Raw genomic sequence first — 12,345 nt, forward strand, 5'->3', positions numbered from 1 at the left:
CAATACCCCGTACTGACCTTATTCTATAAACACAATACCCCATACTGACCTTATTCTATAAACACAACACCCCTACTGACCTTATTCTATAAACACAATACCCCATACTGACCTTATTCTATAAACACAATACCCCGTACTGACCTTATTCTATAAACACAATACCCCATACTGACCTTTATTCTATAAACACAATACCCCATACTGACCTTATTCTATAAACACAATACCCCATACTGACCTTATTCTATAAACACAATACCCCATACTGACCTGATTCTATAAACACAATACTCCATACTGACCTTATTCTATAAACACAATACCCCATACTGACCTTATTCTATAAACACAATACCCCATACTGACCTTATTCTATAAACACAATACCCCATACTGACCTTATTCTATAAACACAATACCCCATACTGACCTTATTCTATAAACACAATACCCCATACTGACCTTATTCTATAAACACAATACCCCATACTGACCTTATTCTATAAACACAATACCCCAGACTGACCTTATTCTAAAACACAATACCCCATACTGACCTTATTCTATAAACACAATACCCCATACTGACCTTATTCTATAAACACAATACCCCATACTGACCTTATTCTATAAACACAATACCCCATACTGACCTTATTCTATAAACACAATACCCCATACTGACCTTATTCTATAAACACAATACCCCATACTGACCTTATTCTATAAACACAATACCCCATACTGACCTTATTCTATAAACACAATACCCCATACTGACCTTATTCTATAAACACAATACTGACCTTATTCTATAAACACAATACCCCATACTGACCTTATTCTATAAACACAATACCCCATACTGACCTTATTCTATAAACACAATACCCCATACTGACCTTATTCTATAAACACAATACCCCATACTGACCTTATTCTATAAACACAATACCCCATACTGACCTTATTCTATAAACACAATACCCCATACTGACCTTATTCTATAAACACAATACCCCATACTGACCTTATTCTATAAACACAATACCCCATACTGACCTTATTCTATAAACACAATACCCCATACTGACCTTATTCTAAAAACACAATACCCCATACTGACCTTATTCTATAAACACAATACCCCATACTGACCTTATTCTATAAACACAATACCCCATACTGACCTTATTCTATAAACACAATACCCCATACTGACCTTATTCTATAAACACAATACCCCATACTGACCTTATTCTAAAAACACAATACCCCATACTGACCTTATTCTATAAACACAACACCCCTACTGACCTTATTCTATAAACACAATACCCCATACTGACCTTATTCTATAAACACAATACCCCGTACTGACCTTATTCTATGAACACAATACTCCATACTGACCTTATTCTATAAACACAATACCCCATACTGACCTTATTCTATAAACACAATACCCCATACTGACCTTATTCTATAAACACAATACCCCATACTGACCTTATTCTATAAACACAATACCCCATACTGACCTTATTCTATAAACACAATACCCCATACTGACCTTATTCTATAAACACAATACCCCATACTGACCTTATTCTATAAACACAATACCCCATACTGACCTTATTCTATAAACACAATACCCCATACTGACCTTATTCTATAAACACAATACCCCATACTGACCTTATTCTATAAACACAATACCCCATACTGACCTTATTCTAAAACACAATACCCCATACTGACCTTATTCTAAAAACACAATACCCCATACTGACCTTATTCTAAAAACACAATACCCCATACTGACCTTATTCTATAAACACAATACCCCATACTGACCTTATTCTATAAACACAATACCCCATACTGACCTTATTCTATAAACACAATACCCCATACTGACCTTATTCTAAAAACACAATACCCCATACTGACCTTATTCTATAAACACAATACCCCGTACTGACCTTATTCTATAAACACAATACCCCACACTGACCTTATTCTATAAACACAATACCCCATACTGACCTCATTCTATAAACACAATACCCCATACTGACCTTATTCTATAAACACAATACCCCATACTGACCTTATTCTATAAACACAATACCCCATACTGACCTTATTCTAAAAACACAATACCCCATACTGACCTTATTCTATAAACACAATACCCCATACTGACCTTATTCTATAAACACAATACCCCATACTGACCTCATTCTATAAACACAATACCCCATACTGACCTTATTCTATAAACACAATACCCCATACTGACCTTATTCTATAAACACAATACCCCACACTGACCTTATTCTATAAACACAATACCCCATACTAACCTTATTCTATAAACACAATACCCCATACTAACCTTATTCTATAAACACAATACCCCATACTGACCTTATTCTATAAACACACACCCCATACTGACCTTATTCTAAAACACAATACCCCATACTGACCTTATTCTATAAACACAATACTGACCTTATTCTATAAACACAATACCCCATACTGACCTTATTCTATAAACACAATACCCCATACTGACCTTATTCTATAAACACAATACCCCATACTGACCTTATTCTATAAACACAATACCCCATACTGACCTTATTCTATAAACACAATACCCCATACTGACCTTATTCTAAAAACACAGTACCCCATACTGACCTTATTCTAAAACACAATACCCCATACTGACCTTATTCTAAAACACAATACCCCCATACTGACCTTATTCTATAAACACAATACCCCACACTGACCTTATTCTATAAACACAATACCCCATACTGACCTTATTCTAAAAACACAATACCCCATACTGACCTTATTCTAAAACACAATACCCCATACTGACCTTATTCTATAAACACAATACCCCATACTGACCTTATTCTATAAACACAATACCCCATACTGACCTTATTCTATAAACACAATACCCCATACTGACCTTATTCTATAAACACAATACCCCATACTGACCTTATTCTATAAACACAATACCCCACACTGACCTTATTCTATAAACACAATACCCCATACTGACCTCATTCTATAAACACAATACCCCATACTGACCTTATTCTATAAACACAATACCCCATACTGACCTTATTCTATAAACACAATACCCCATACTGACCTTATTCTAAAAACACAATACCCCATACTGACCTAATTCTATAAACACAATACCCCATACTGACCTCATTCTATAAACACAATACCCCATACTGACCTTATTCTATAAACACAATACCCCATACTGACCTTACTCTATAAACACAATACCCCATACTGACCTTATTCTATAAACACAATACCCCATACTGACCTTATTCTATAAACACAATACCCCATACTGACCTTATTCTATAAACACAATACCCCATACTGACCTTATTCTATAAACACAATACCCCATACTGACCTTATTCTAAAAACACAATACCCCATACTGACCTTATTCTAAAAACACAATACCCCATACTGACCTTATTCTATAAACACAATACCCCATACTGACCTTATTCTATAAACACAATACCCCATACTGACCTTATTCTATAAACACAATACCCCATACTGACCTTATTCTAAAAACACAATACCCCATACTGACCTTATTCTAAAAACACAATACCCCGTACTGACCTTATTCTATAAACACAATACCCCATACTGACCTTATTCTATAAACACAACACCCCTACTGACCTTATTCTATAAACACAATACCCCATACTGACCTTATTCTATAAACACAATACCCCGTACTGACCTTATTCTATAAACACAATACCCCATACTGACCTTATTCTATAAACACAATACCCCATACTGACCTTATTCTATAAACACAATACCCCATACTGACCTTATTCTATAAACACAATACCCCATACTGACCTTATTCTATAAACACAATACCCCATACTGACCTTATTCTATAAACACAATACCCCATACTGACCTTATTCTATAAACACAATACCCCATACTGACCTTATTCTATAAACACAATACCCCATACTGACCTTATTCTATAAACACAATACCCCATACTGACCTTATTCTATAAACACAATACCCCATACTGACCTTATTCTATAAACACAATACCCCATACTGACCTTATTCTATAAACACAATACCCCAGACTGACCTTATTCTAAAAACACAATACCCCATACTGACCTTATTCTATAAACACAATACCCCATACTGACCTTATTCTATAAACACAATACCCCATACTGACCTCATTCTATAAACACAATACCCCATACTGACCTTATTCTATAAACACAATACCCCATACTGACCTTATTCTATAAACACAATACCCCATACTGACCTTATTCTATAAACACAATACCCCACACTGACCTTATTCTATAAACACAATACCCCACACTAACCTTATTCTATAAACACAATACCCCATACTGACCTTATTCTATAAACACAATACCCCATACTGACCTTATTCTATAAACACAATACCCCATACTGACCTTATTCTAAAAAAACACAATACTGACCTTATTCTATAAACACAATACCCCATACTGACCTTATTCTATAAACACAATACCCCGTACTGACCTTATTCTATAAACACAATACCCCATACTGACCTTATTCTATAAACACAATACCCCATACTGACCTTATTCTATAAACACAATACTCCATACTGACCTTATTCTATAAACACAATACCCCACACTGACCTTATTCTATAAACACAATACCCCATACTGACCTCATTCTATAAACACAATACCCCATACTGACCTTATTCTATAAACACAATACCCCATACTGACCTTATTCTATAAACACAATACCCCATACTGACCTTATTCTAAAACACAATACCCCATACTGACCTTATTCTATAAACACAATACCCCATACTGACCTTATTCTATAAACACAATACCCCACACTGACCTTATTCTATAAACACAATACCCCATACTAACCTTATTCTATAAACACAATACCCCATACTGACCTTATTCTATAAACACAATACCCCACACTGACCTTATTCTATAAACACAATACCCCATACTAACCTTATTCTATAAACACAATACCCCATACTAACCTTATTCTATAAACACAATACCCCATACTGACCTTATTCTATAAACACAATACCCCATACTGACCTTATTCTAAAAACACAATACCCCATACTGACCTTATTCTATAAACACAATACTGACCTTATTCTATAAACACAATACCCCATACTGACCTTATTCTAAAAACACAATACCCCATACTGACCTTATTCTAAAAACACAATACCCATACTGACCTTATTCTATAAACACAATACCCTGACCTTATTCTATAAACACAATACCCCATACTGACCTTATTCTAAAAACACAGTACCCCATACTGACCTTATTCTAAAAACACAATACCCCATACTGACCTTATTCTATAAACACAATACCCCATACTGACCTTATTCTATAAACACAATACCCCATACTGACCTTATTCTATAAACACAATACCCCATACTGACCTTATTCTATAAACACAATACCCCATACTGACCTTATTATATAAACACAATACCCCATACTGACCTTATTCTATAAACACAATACCCCATACTGACCTGTGCCACAATTTTAGCAAACACAGAAGGGGGCCTTGGAGAACAAAAGTCGTCTGGCACACTGTTTAGAGTTTCAACAACATGAATATCCTAGTTCTAGCCTACAATCATCGATGTTACTACTAATGTGAAAACAAGAAAAAATATGACTTTTCTTGCTAATTTTAAGACAATTGTCAAATAATGTTAACATTCATTACAGACGTCAATTGCTGTACAACATCATAGCTACGCTGTTGGCATCACCTTTTACAGTGGACTTCTGCTGTTGTGGGCCTTTAATCATCTGTCTGACTTTGTTGTTCACACAGGAGAGATACGGGACTACCGTGGATCCTCTGGGGAGCCTCAACAACCTCATGATGCTGAAGAGGGAGAGAAGGGTCTCTCCAGATCAGAACACCTCAATAAACACCTGCAGAGACCCACAGGGAAGAGAACTCACTGCTGCTCTGACTGTGGGAAGAGATTCACATCATCAGGCATTACAATTCATCAGAGAATACACACAGGGGAGAAATCTTATAGCTGTGATCAATGTGGGAAGAGTTTTACAACATCTGGCTCTCTGACTCAACACCTGAGAACACACACAGGAGAGAAACCCTCTAGCTGTGATCAATGTGGGAAGAGTTTTTGTCGATCTGGAGAGCTGACAGTGCACCAGAGAACACACACAGGAGAGAAACCCTATAGCTGTGATCAATGTGGGACGAGTTTTACAACATCTGGCTCTCTGACTCAACACCTGAGAACACACACAGGAGAGAAGCCCTATAGCTGTGATCAATGTGGGAAGAGTTTTGTTCAATCTGACCAGCTGACACGACACCAGAGAACACACTCAGGAGAGAAACCCTATAGCTGTGATCAATGTGGGAAGAGGTTTGGTCGATCTTGCCATCTGACTCAACACCAGAGAATACACACAGGAGAGAAACCATATATCTGTGATCAATGTGGGAAGAGTTTTGGTCGATCTGGAGAGCTGACAGTTCACCAGAGAACACACACAGGAGAGAAACCCTCTAGCTGTGATCAATGTGGGAAGAGTTTTGGTCAATTTTACCAACTGACACGACACCAGAGAACACACACAGGAGAGAAACCCTATAGCTGTGATCAATGTGGGAAGAGTTTTAGTCAATCTGGCCAGCTGACACGACACCAGAGAACACACACAGGAGAGAAACCTTACAGCTGTGGTCAATGTGGGAGGAGTTTTAGTCATTCTGGAGATCTGAGAGTGCACAAGAGAATACACACAGGAGAGAAACCTTATAGCTGTGGTCAATGTGGGAAGAGATTTGCTTCATCTGGCCATCTTGTATCACACCAGAGAATACACACAGGAGAGAAATCATATAAAACCATATAGCTGTGATCAATGAATAAGTTTTTTTCTTGATTTCAGTGTATTAATGTCACAATGTAGAATGTTTTTTACATTGTAGGAGGAGTATTGTAATGATTTCACAATGTAGAAGCCTAAACGTTTGCCCCCTTATGAATTGATTTCAACATGTTATAGATATTAGCCTCATGGGGACAATCCAGGCTCTGAAATGGAAGAGTACTATTTATGTGATTTCAAATCAAATATTTATTTAGCCCTTCTTACATCAGCTGATATCTCAAAGTGCCTAAAACCCCAAACAGCAAGCAATGCAGGTGTAGAAGCACGGTGGCTAGTATAAACTCCCGAGAAAGGCCAAAATCTAGGAAGAAACCTTGAGAGGAACCAGGCTATGAAGGGTGGCCAGCCCTTTTCTGGCTGTGCCGGGTGGAGATTATAACAGAACATGGCCAAGATGTTCATAAATGACCAGCATGGTCAAATCATAATAATCACAGTAGTTGTCGAGGGTGCAACAGATCAACACCTCAGGAGTAAATGTCAGTTGGCTTTTCATAGCCGATCATTAAGAGTATCTCTTCCGTTCCTGCTGTCTCTAGAGAGTTGAAAACAGCAGGTTTGGGACAGGTAGCACATCCGGTGAACAGGTCAGGGTTCCATAGCCGCAGGGAGAACAGTTGAAACTGGAGCAGCAGCACGGCCAGGTGGACTGGGGACAGCAAGGAGTCATCATGCCAGGTAGTCCTGAGGCCTGGTCCTCCGAGAGAGAGAAAGAAAGAAAGAATTAGAGAGAGCATACTTAAATTCACACAGGACACCGGATAAGACAGGAGAAGTACTCCAGATATATCAAACTGACCCGAACCCCTGACACATAAACTACTGCAGCATAAATACTGGAGGCTGAGACAGGAGGGGTCAGGAGACACTGTGGCCGATGATACGGACAGGGCCAAACAGGAAGGATATAACCCCACCCATTTGCCAAAGCACAGCCCCCACACCGCTAGAGGGATATCTTCAACCACCAACTTACCATCCTGAGACAAGGCCGAGTAGTTTGCCAGTGAAGCCCATCCCAAAGAGGGAACCGCCACGACAGCACAACCAGAGCCTTTCCGTTTACCTTCACACTCCTGGGCCAACCAGACAGGAAGATCATGACCACTGAAGAGATGAGTCTTCAGTAAAGACTTAAAGGTTGAGACCGAGTCTGCGTCTCTCACATGGATAGGCAGACCATTCCATTCAAATGGAGATCTACAGGAGAAAGCCATGCCTCCAGCTGTTTGCTTAGAAATTCTAGGGACAATTAGGAGTTGTGTTACACTTACCACGTTGGTGACCCACTTGAATCAAAATGCAACACTTCAAAATGTGGCGTGCTGTTTTCTACAAATTGTCCTCTAACCAGGGATGTACTCCCAGGGATGTACTCCCAGATTCCATGTGGTTTTTGAGCTGTTAGTTTTAACAGGACGTGCAACCTCATCTCTCTCCTCTCTTACAATTTTTTTTAGAATGATATCGATGAGTGATGACAAATAAGTGTTGCATTCCCTTGTTTAGCGACCCCTAAATTTAATGCATCACTCCTAAATGTAGCTGACTCTTCTGCAGGTTGTCCTTTAACCAGGGAGGTAAAATATATCTCCCATTTCCATGTGTTTTTTTTGTTGTGTCAGTTTCAACAGCACGTACAACCTAATTTCCCCCCTAATCGATATCAGTGATTTATTGATATTTTTCAAAACAACAGTGTTTCTGGTGTTTGTGCAGTTTATAAGGAGCTTGTTTAAAAATACAAGTAATATGATTATTGTGGCAGATGTTTGTGTATATAGCACATGTTATGTTTAGGTTTTCAATTTTTCCCCAAACTGTTCCTGCATATTGGTTATTGATTTGGACATGTTAAAACTGTGTTTTGACATTGGGCTATCCCACCAAGCAAAATTATATTGAAAAGATGTTGAAAATATGACTATGCAATCAAATATTTCATATTTACATTTCATGTAACATTTGGTAGTGATATTTATTCATGCAACCAACATGACCATTTTTTGGTACAATTATATTGACATTGTTGCCCTGTTTTTAGAATATCAGGGTTAATTCTCACATGTGCCAAACCAAATGTTCTAGAGCATGATATTGGGGACTGGGCCCAGATCCAACAACATGCCTATCTAGTGAACCCTGAAAAGAGAGAGAAGCTCCGCAGTGAGGTGGAAAGTTATTACGGATATCGCAGGAGTTTCCTCTTGAAATCAGTCCGTGGTAAGGAACACTTGGTTGCTGATTATCTCTGGGGTGGGCAGTCAAAAATATTTGTGTTTTGCGTTGAGCCAGTGTGTTTATTTTGAGTTTTATCTCTTATTCTTTTCAGTATTGAAACTGCACTGTTTGGTTAGGGGCTCATAAGGAAGCATTTCACTGTTGTATTCTGTGCATGTGACTAATACAATTTGATCTGAGTTTTGTTTGGGCTCGTTCCAAGAGGACGAGAGTTCTAGAAGCTAGTGAGTTTTAGGAAGACGAGAGTTCTAGAAGCTAGTGAGTTGTAGGATTCTATAGAAAGAAAAGGAGAAAAAAATAACATGATTCTTTATTATTATTTAGGAATAGGTGTTTTTTCTTGTTTTTAATTGTTGACAGCCAGTAGACACCATGTTTATATTGGTGAAGGTGAAGCATTGTGGTTGATTATAATGTGAAATGGAAGTTGTTTTCTGTTGGTGGTGAGCAAACGTGTCCAACAAAAATATAGGATATGTTTGTTGTCTTCAGGGGGAAGGTGATACAGGCTTTGGTTTTTCCATTTATGTTTTGAGGTTGGACTTTAGCACGTCTATCTTGTTAGCATGTTGGACGCACTGATTGGTGTCACCTCGTTAGTCTGTATGTGTTACACCTGTGCTGGCTTGTCCATCTCGTTAGTGAGAAGGTTTTTCACCTGAGCTGGTTCAGGTTCTATTTAAGAGTGTCTGGCCCAGTGCTCCAGTTGTCTTGATAGATGTGGAGAGTCAACACCTTTAGTTTGCTCCACCGTTTCCTATTAAAGATTTTTTTCATTCAGGTTGAAGCTTCTTTCTGAAGAGAGCTTATTTTTTAAATGAATCAATACAAGCAAACAAGATCGTTTCCGGGGATTGGTATGGCAAACACGGTGCGATTTGCCTGGACTGAAAAGGAGATGGAGCCGTGGGGAGAGAGACATTTGGAAGGACCATTTTGATGGGATGCCTCAGGATTGAGGTGAAGGAAGTGCTCTGCCTTCAAGGGAACCCGAATGAGAAGGCTTTGATGTAACGTTTCACAAAGAACAAAAACATGAGAGTAATGAAGATGGCAAAGGAAAGGAGAAAAGGTCCCCTGTGCCATTACACGGTGACCAGCCTGGCAAGAACAACTTCAGGGTGGTCACCGTAACCATGTACAATCCGCATGTGAAAGATGAAGAAGTGAGGGCCTTTCTGGGGAGGTACATGGACAATGTCTCTTCAGCGAGGTACCTCAGGGACTCCCTGGGTTTCTGGAATGGGAAGAGAGGCTTCCAGGCGTTACTCAGGGAGTCCCCGAAGAGTGTGGATGGCTACCTCCATCCTCCGGCGATGTTCTCCTGGGGGCTGACAGGGGAACACTCTACTATGCACGTCAGCCCCCGTTCTGCAGGCGTTGTATGGCCTATGGCCATATCCTGGCCACGTGCAGCCAAGAGGTGTCGGTTTTGTGGGTCGGAAGAGCACGAGGCCAGGGAGTGTGACGAGCCCAAGGCTTGCCACGGGTGTGGCTCCCGAGAACACCTGTGGCGTGATTGCCTGGCTCGCCACAGGTCATACGCGTCTGCAGCTGGGGGGGGGCGGGGGATGGGGGAGGAAAGAGAGGACGCATGCGGATTGTATGGATGGCACAGGGGAAAGGACGGAGAAGGACGAAGAAGGGAAGAAGGAAGAGGCGAAAAGAAAGAGTGAAGATGGAAAGAAGGAAAAAGGAGAGAAGAAAAAGAAGGCGGAAGAACAGGAAGGAGCGGAGAAGAGGGAGAGTGGTGCGAGAAGGAGTGGAAGAGGGAGTGGTGACAGTGACGGGGACGGAGGGAGGTGTGGAGATGGGAGGGGAGGGGTGGGAGGGGGAGATGGGGGAAAGGAGTGGGGGACAGCCTGCCAGGCTTCCTCGAGGTTGAAATTAGGGATTTGGTGGAGGATTTAGCGGGGATGGGACGTTGTGTCTCCCCGCTACCTCCTTCACCAAAGAAGAAAGGGATGAAGAGGGGGAGCTTGGCAGGTTGTGAGAGGGAGGGGGGTGTGGAGGGGGGCTAAGAGAGTGGCGGGGGGGGTAATTTGTCCTCCCGGTTTGCCTCAGCCCCTTGCATTTTAGTGGATGACTCCAGTGAGGGGTCGGTGGGCTGTTTGCTAGAGGGATCCCAACTCCTGTTTGAGGAGATGGGGTCCCCTACATGCAGCCCCGAGGCAAACAGGGAGGGGGGGGTGGTGGGTGGGGAGGGAGGACCCAACACACTGCCTGGGTCATGGGTTGGGATGGAGGACGTGGGGGCGTCAGGAGATGAGAGGACGTCCCCGCCGGTGGAGATGGACCAGGGGAGCATCGGGTGAGTCTCCTGTTTTTTTTTTTGGTTTTTGGGGTTTTATTTGTTGTTAATAATTAAATGAATAGTTCGGTTTCTTTTTTTAGTCTAAATGTTAGGGGGTTAAGGAATAATGTTAAAAGGAGGGCGGTTTTTTGTTATTTAGAGGGTGTGGGGTTTGATTTCTGTTTTTTACAGGAGGTTCACCTGAGGGATGGTGGGGATGTGTGTAGATTTAAGAGGGAGTGGGATAAGGGGGAATCTTTTTGGGGCATAGGAGGGGTGCACTCAACAGGAGTAGGGATTTTGTGTGGGCATAGAGAGGTTAAAATAGAGAACACTTTTGTAATAATGCAGGGTAGAGTTTTGGGGATAGATGTTAAGTTTAGAGAAGCTAGATATAGGTTAATTGGGGTGTATGGGCCACAGGTGGCGGCAGACAGGAGGGAGATGGTGGACTGTCTGGCGCCCCTGTGTGTTACAAACAGGCACTTGGTGATAGGAGGAGACTTTAATATAGATTTAGGGGTAGGCGGTGATAGCAGTGCAGGTGCCATCTCTGGGCTAATGGCTTGCCATGGTCTGGTTGATGGTGGCCTGCACACTACTCCGGCAATGGTCGGTCTACATGGCGCAACTCCAGGGGGTTGCGCGGAGGCTCGACTACATTTTTGTATCCAGGTCTTTGGGTCAGTT

The sequence above is a fragment of the Oncorhynchus keta genome, unplaced genomic scaffold, assembly GCF_023373465.1.
Source record: "Oncorhynchus keta strain PuntledgeMale-10-30-2019 unplaced genomic scaffold, Oket_V2 Un_contig_17809_pilon_pilon, whole genome shotgun sequence".
Taxonomy (NCBI): Eukaryota; Metazoa; Chordata; class Actinopteri; order Salmoniformes; family Salmonidae; genus Oncorhynchus; species Oncorhynchus keta.